The sequence below is a fragment of the Pogoniulus pusillus genome, chromosome 9 (assembly GCF_015220805.1).
Source record: "Pogoniulus pusillus isolate bPogPus1 chromosome 9, bPogPus1.pri, whole genome shotgun sequence".
Lineage (NCBI taxonomy): Eukaryota > Metazoa > Chordata > Aves > Piciformes > Lybiidae > Pogoniulus > Pogoniulus pusillus.
The window spans coordinates 17,601,403-17,609,422 of record NC_087272.1 but is presented as its reverse complement, the minus strand read 5'-3'; the positions used below and the strand labels follow the sequence as shown (position 1 = coordinate 17,609,422).

Genomic DNA, 8,020 nt, shown 5'->3' with positions numbered 1-8,020 from the left:
GAATGGATAAAAAAGCCAAGGGTCACAGCAGCCTCACTTTTGGTTCATGAGCGGGTTACACATACAGGCTCCAAACAGGGAGTCACATCAGAGTGTCCCACCAGTGACAGGAGTGTGGTTATCTTCCTCTGTAGTTTCAGTACTTCCACGCTCCCTCTGTCTTGAATAAGGTTACAAGGTGCTTCTGTCTGCCACTGCTCCTTTGATCCTCTCTGAGTTGTTGAGCTTAATTTGGTCAGCCATTAGTCAGAGAGCCTGACACTTTTGATTTTCTTCATGCATAGCATTTGCTGCAAGAATTAGGTTTGTTGCACGATGTGGGAATATAAGCTATAATAATATCCACTTAGAATGAAATTTTCTTCTGGATTTTACAGTATTGGAAAAAGTATTTGTATCACACTAACAGTATAACATTACTGGTCCCAACACTACCTTTGTGAACACTTTCCTGCACGTGTTTTCCATCACAGTGACATCTTATGTTTCAAGGTAACAAGTTAATAGTGTAGACGAAAAATGAGTCTCAAAAACGTCAAACACAAAAAGGTGAAAATCACATCCTTTGTTAGCTCTTCTGGCTCACAAACCAAAGCTGTCCAAAGTTAGCTGTGCTCCCACCTTTACCTCTGCTGACGGAACAGCAAGTACTCATCAAAAGAGATGCTGTCGACAATTACCTGGGTGTGAAAAGCTGTTAGCACAGCAGAGGGTAAATGCAATATTCCCTTCTGCTCCTAACGCTGAGAGGTGGATTTTGGGTCATCCATTTTGAAAAGGTGCTATCAAAGAAAAATACTCTATGTAGGTCAGCTAACCTATGTATCCTTCCTACAGCATTTCGCCCCACTGCTCTGGTTTTGGTCTTTCTCCAGCCACCTCCCAGCTGAAGGGCTGCTGTTTGCCTATAGCATCTTCCTTCTTCCTCTGCCCCACAGTCCAAGCTGCTCTCCTGGTTTTACCAAGCAGCATCTACTCTGGGCCAGACCTCAGTTACAATTTAGTGTGCTGATTTCTATTTGTTTGTGACATGTTTTTGCACTCACAGCCAGCTCATGAAAATCATGAAGAACATTTTTTCCTTATCATCCCTTTTCCCTAGTCAGCACTGAAAAATGTTGAAAATCTCATGGGCTGGTTACAAGAAGCTGGGGCAGCAATGCACAAGATTTCTTATAGTTGTCTGGAGAGTTGGAGACATTCTCCTCCTAATTAAGGAACATAAACTCTCCTACCTTAATTACAGCAAGGAACAAACAATACCAGCATGAAGACCTTCATACTAATATAGCTGTGTTCGCTTGAAGGAATGACTAATAGCATTGACATAGAGGAAAAATAATCACACCCTCTGACAACATCTGCTGATATACAATCCTCCTGCAAATGGAGCTTAAGGGCTGTTCTTCTCAAACAGCAGACTCTGCCTGATGCAGACTGCAGCCCATCAGTGCAAGGTTTGGGCTCCCTTTGGTACTGCCTGCAAAATGTGAGCGTACCCAGGTGGGCTGAGGATGGTGATCTTCACATTAAGCCAAGAGAAAAACAAGGCTTCTTCTGGAAAACTTTGATCTTTGCTGCTCTCTGTTATTAGTGAAGGGACCTGACAACCACAAAGCAGGAAGTGATAATGAGATGGTTATAAGCAACCCTATCTTAAAGTGAGTCAAAGAAACTAACCGGGGCAAATGAAAGTTTTGGTTCTTCACCTTTCTGTAAAGAGGCTGTGGTTAGGGCTGTTGCAAAGGCTCAGGCTCAGTCAAGGAAAGCTGTTCTCCCTCAGTGGGAGCCACCAGTGTCACCAGGTGTGCATACCTCTTTCACTGCTGGACAGAAACTGGCTGGCATGGACGCGGTCAAGCTCAGGTGTCATCTGCACTTGCTGTCAGCCCAGGGTCCAGCAGGGAAACACGGCTTTGTCTTCAGAGGCTGCAACCAGGGATAAAGGATGGCTGCAAGGACCTTTTTCCCTGGGGTTTGTGCCATTCAGGTGTTCTTGGGGGAAATCTGCATTTCCTTATGCAGATGTTGTGAGGGATCTGGGGAACACTAACAGCTTTAGTGCTCTCTGGCACTACAGTTTAACACAAAAGCAAGTGGCAGCCAAAGGGGTTCCTTAGACACAAAGAGCCACACGGGACAAACTCACCTGATAACTGAGGGGAGCTCAGCCTCTCTCCTTGTCTCAGGCTGGGCTGCCTGAACAGTTCGAAGTATGGAGCAGGAACAACTTTTTGGCTGGGTCAGCTCCCACCCAGCTGCTGCAGTCCCTGATGGCCAGCTGATGTGGGACAAGGAAAAGAGCTCCCTCTCTTTCCAATAGGGTAGTGAGGCCTTGATCAACTGCAGATATTTTCAGCTCACCAAATGACTGCACCTGTGGGATGCTCAAGCTCCCAAACCTGGTTTTAACTGATGTTACCCTCTGTATTTGTGCCACTAATACTCTGGGAAGGATATTTAATTTATTCCTCCCAGCTAGAAATGTGTCAGACAATCTCCTGCTAGGGATTTTAACACCTACCTTGTTTTTTGCTTTCACTACCTGTTCTTACATTGCGATGTTGTTGCTGTAAAAGCACAAAGCTGTGCCTCAGTATGTTTTGAGACTTGTTTGAAAAGCAGGTAATAGAGTAAGTTGTATTTTATAAGTGCTTTCTTTGGCCACTTTCAACTGATAATAAAATCTTTCTCTTGAAACAAATTTATTCTCCCCTCTTCCTCTCTCATTTTCTGAATGGCCTGTTCAGAAGAAGTTACAGGATGTAATGACAGTGAGTGAGCAATTCATGGTGCTTAGTTCAGAGAAAAGGAGTCTGACGCTAAAGGTGATGGATTGTCCACATCCACAAGGGCTTCCTCCTTGCCTTCATCTGGAAAACTGTGTCTCAGGAACATGGCCATATATGAACACTCGCACAAAAACAGCTGAGAAATGACCCAAAGGTCCTTCTGTTAGCAGATGAGCAGCATCCAATCTATACCTCCCCTGGAAAACTGCCTCCCCAGGCTCTGCGCTCACCTGTCCAGTTTTGTCATCCAGTTAGGGTACTCTTATGTTCCTCCATAGAACATAATCCCAGAGCAGACTTCTCCATCACTAGTTTTGGGGTTGATGATGAGAAGAATAGTTAACAACTCTTTATACATTCTCTTTCATAAAATAAATTTAGCACATTACAAGGGTTATTCCAGTCAAGGCTCTTCTGTAAACGAATTAATTATGTCTCACTGGGAAGAAATCAGAATGACAGTTTTCTTCATGCTATCAAGGCAAGAGGAAGACAGTGGCAGCATCACCTGGCACAGACAGAAATGCATGACAATGGGCTCTTCAGGGTTTCTCAAATGGAAGTTTAGAAAGTTTAATTTATCTTCTTTGTTGCTGCTGTTCAGGAGGATCTAAAGCGATCTTCATCAAAAGGCAAAGCTTCACATTGAGACATAACAGAGTGATAAATGTGTTACTCACTAGGGCTATTTGAACCTTTTTGAATGTGGGTTTCTTTAAAATATGTATTTCCTACTGGGATGAAGTTATCTGTTCCAGTAAATTACTTGCACTGCTTGAACACATACTGACAACGAATCTCCAAGGAGATATTTATTTGAACATGTGATTTTCTAACTAAGTGCTGTTCCATATTTAGCACAGTTAATATTTATTGCAGTGAAAACTGTCTGCTACAGTTCAAGGCAAGGAAAAGATTGTGTATGTAGCCATAGTTCTTATTTTAAAGGAATGTTTCATGTGATGTTTCAAATATTAAGCATTATGTTAATAGCGATCAAAATGCAGCGTTTTATGGGGGCTGGGCAGGTCAGCTCAAATCTGCCAACTACAGCAATCTTTTTCCTCCTCTGAAAGCATTTGCTTCATTTCTCCAGTCTTCCTAACTTGCAACAGAGTTGAGACAGATGTGGATTTTCACTGTCACCTGTGGCTGTTTTCCTGTGTGAAGAGGTATGGGGAGTGGAAGAATCAACAGCCACTATACTTTACAACACTCAGGTGGAGTCAAACTCTCTAGCCCTTGCAATTTTGGCAGCCTGATAAGGAAGCAGACATGGCATAGTTAGATCTTCAGGTATGCATTCTTGAATACAAGCACAGTTTTTATAATGGAGGCTTATTTTATGTGTTTGCAATATATATCTACACACACATGTATATATATATATTCATAGAATGGTTTAGGTTGGAAGTGACCTCAAAGATCACCCAGTTTCAACCCCTCACCATAGGCAGGGACACCTCCCACTAGGCCAGGTTGCTCAAGACCTCATCCAACCTGGCCTTGAACACCTCCAGGGAGAGAGCTGCCACAACCTCCCTGGGCAACCTGTGCCAGTGTCTCACCACCCTCACTGTAATCAATAATATATATAAATCAGTGTTTGTATGTAAGTGGTGTGTGTATATATATGTATGTATATATATATCCTCCTGAATTCCTCTTCCCTAGGCAGAGAGAAGGAGATTTGCTAAACAGCTGCAACAGATTACAGCATCTAGTCAAAGTGCTTCTGGCTGAGGCAATGTGAAGGGTCTGCATTTACTCTATGTTACCCACAATAGCATGTGTGCCTTAAACACTCCTAGTCTGAAACAAGTGGCTAAGTTCAGATACCACATTTAAAACTAACAATCCAATACAATTTTATTCCCCCTGGAAGACACAGAATACTCATCCTGATAGGAAACCTTTCAAGGTACAAACTGCATGCAGACCACTTGCTCTGGTAATGGAAGCATTGCTGTTGAAGTTCTGATATAACTGTGCTATTTCATTTCTGAATTACTCCATTGCCATAATGACCTTTAACTAAACCAGCCTAATCCAAACTGGATATCTGTCCTTTTCTGACCAGTTCCCCTTTTTACAGTAACAGATATTTGAAATAAACTTTATCAACCAGCCCTACAGATTAAAAGCAATTTAAGACTAAATATTCCTGTGTGCCCAGACTGTGTTACTTGCATATCCTTGTAGCTGTGATAAACAAGTCTGCCTCTTAGTATGCAGAAATGTAAACATATAAAATGTGTATTCATGCACATCTTGAGATGTCAAACTCTAAAAATACTGTACAGAGAGTGAAACAGGAGAGTATGTTGTTATCCAGGAGTCACAGGATGCCCTGCTCTCAGTGTGCATCTGTTGATTCTGTAGTTTTTAGTGCTAACAGAGTAGTAACAAATCTGTAGTATATTTAGTTTTACAGCTGAAGAGAGTTATGGTTACATATCAGTGGTCTTTTAATGCTGCTTCATTTTTTAAAGATCTTGCACACCTTCTCTTGGATGATCTCAAATCACATTCAAAATGATAGGGCATTCTAATCACCTATGATTCACCACTGGAATATATTTCCATTTTGACTGTGTCTCAAGCCAAACAAGTCAGAAGACAGGATCAAATACATTCCTATTAGAGTATAGATTAAGTTTTATTTCAAATCTACACAGCAATAGAGTGAACATTTCATTATCTGGAACCTCACGCTGAATGCAGGCTGATTTCCTGAAACATTACCTTCATGATCACGCGAATCTAATTACTACTAAATCAATATTTTGTATTCGAGCCTAATTACAGCAGAGGAATTAGAATGCTACTAAGAGATGTGCATCTGGCTGGTTAGTAGACTGTAGCTGGCTGATATTAAACCGACAAAAGATCTCAGCTTCAGCTGCCCCACTGTGAGTCCACGATGCTAAAATCAACTTTACTGGTTTTGATAACTGTCACACTCACAGCACATCTACAATGAGCTACCAGTCTTACTGTCCCAAAACACATTCTCAAGGACAACATGACTCCTCTTGTTCTTTGGCGTTCACAGTTTTCTTCATGATGTTGCAGAGAGGGTTTAGAACTGATTTTTTAATAAGGGCTGAGGTGACATCAATTGCAAGCAAATAAATTAAGGTGTCTCAAGAACTTTCTGTTTTGACATGCTACCTATTGAGAGTTATTTGTTACTAACAGAAGTCATTGTAACATCCCAATTCCGTGATCTCAGGCCTATCAAAGAGGAAAATGCAAATTGGCCAGGGCAGGTGGGACTCACCTTACATTCCAGTAGTCTGTCATCATTGAGTCACTAACCCTGGATGTGTTTGAGGGTCGTTTGGACGTGGTGCTTAGGGATATGCTTTAAGGCGAATCTTATAGAGTAGGGTTATAGGTTGGACTTGGTGATCCTGAGGGTCTTTTCCAACCTGGAAGTTTCTGTGTTTCTGTGATCATAATCCCACCCACAATCAGCCTTGCACAGAAAAGTGTATTACCTTAAGAATCACACTGAAATTATCTTCCCTTATAGATTCAGACATTACAGTCAGCAGACATCATCTTCTTGTGGATGTTGAAAGCACTACAGAGTGGGGGAAAAAAGCTGTCTTAATTTTCTGGCATAGGAATTAGACTTGCTCATGGTCAGAAATTCCAACACTTCTAAACTCTTTCCCCCTCTTTATTAAATTATCTTCTTAGTATGTGCAGCTCCTGCAGGGTCCTTCTCCTGTTATAAAGTTTACTCTGATGGCATTCATAACAATAATTAGGCCTTCAGTTTGTACATCAGTTGGTCATCTTTTCCACAGAACCCAAATGCACAAGGAGCACGACATACACTCTCCAAATGGCAGATGAGAACATGGAATTACCAGGCTGCTGCAACCTCGCTGTCTTCAGCAGATTTTTAGTGAAATTATTTTGGAAAGAGACAGAAAAACAGAGGGCACAGAGGTTTCTTTGCTTCTCTCACCACTTCCATATATAAAAATATGAAGTAGCCCAAATGTATTAATTTTCTTCATTGCAGTTCTATCACCTGAACAAACTCCTGAAGATCCAAGAAATAAGGTGGTTATTATTAATACTGAACAGTTGGCACTATCTATGTCAAAATCTAACTCAGTTTTGCCAACCATAATTGCAAACTGGAGACAATATTAATTAGAAGTGCAAGACTGACTTTGAGAATGACTTTGTTCTGCCCACTGAAAGACTAAAGCACCTAAACACCTGAAGCTGGAGAAGTTTAAGAGGCAATTGAGTCATGACCCATTTGTCCTATCTGAAAGGGAAATATCCCATAGTAGCAGACTTTTCAATCTAGCCAACTCAGGCTCTCCAAGAGACAAAAACATGAATGCTCTTTTTAAGATTATGGTTTTTCAATGAAGTTACCAAGCTGCTAAAGTAGGTTACAAAGGACTGTGCTATCTATTCTGCTCCTAGTGCTCTTTTGGTCAAAACTGGATGTTTCTGTATGAAATATGCTGAGTTGGCTCAAAATGGAAATCTACTAATAAGGATTTCTGACATTCAGGAGGTCAATAGGAAGCAAACAAAAGTTTCCTTTTCCTTGAGATCTATGACCCTTCTGGATTTGGAAATAGACCTGTTAGTATAATTGCAGAGGACAGTTACTTTCTGCCTCAAGCCTCCAAGATCAGTGTCAAACCTAACTTCTCTTTAGAAGTGTGCTTTATGAGCTACTTCAGGAAATATGGGTGGGATGCATTTTTATCTTAGGAAGCACTGTGATTTTCTGGTTTTGGTTTGGTTTGGGTTTTGGTTTTGGTTTTTAGGGGGATGGGAGAGGGGAGTTTGGTTGGTTTGGATTTTTTGTTTGGGTTTTTTTTTTCCTGACTCCAGGAATAGTAACCTCATTTCTGCTTGTTTGGCTGAGCAGATTCTCTTGCATTAGAACACCTCTTCCTATCTCTCATTCTTGACTGATTCATAGTTCACTAACAAAGCAACTTAGAATTCATCTAAAGTTGCTAAATGCCAGCAGTCTGAGGAATTCACAGGTCTATTTCTATGAATGTTTCCCAAAAAATGAAACATATGCACTGGGCATACTTTTTGCCTACATATTCAATATAATTTTATGCCTCTCACTAAAGATGTCCTTAGGCTGGAGATGGTTATTAAATCCCAAATAACTAGCTTATTCCTCTAGCAGAGCTTGTGTATCCTCTTCTGTCACTGTGGGATTTCAG

At 41.1% G+C, this 8,020-nt stretch overlaps 1 long non-coding RNA gene across 1 annotated transcript; it reads right to left on the bottom strand.

Annotated features, from left to right (window-relative positions):
• LOC135178442 (uncharacterized) lies at nt 1–2,243 on the bottom strand. The gene is made up of 2 exons (XR_010303531.1): nt 2,150–2,243; nt 1–1,929 (listed from the first exon to the last, which is right to left on the bottom strand). It is a non-coding gene; the product is annotated as an uncharacterized LOC135178442 (long non-coding RNA).
• Between the last annotated feature and the right edge of the window lie 5,777 nt (nt 2,244–8,020).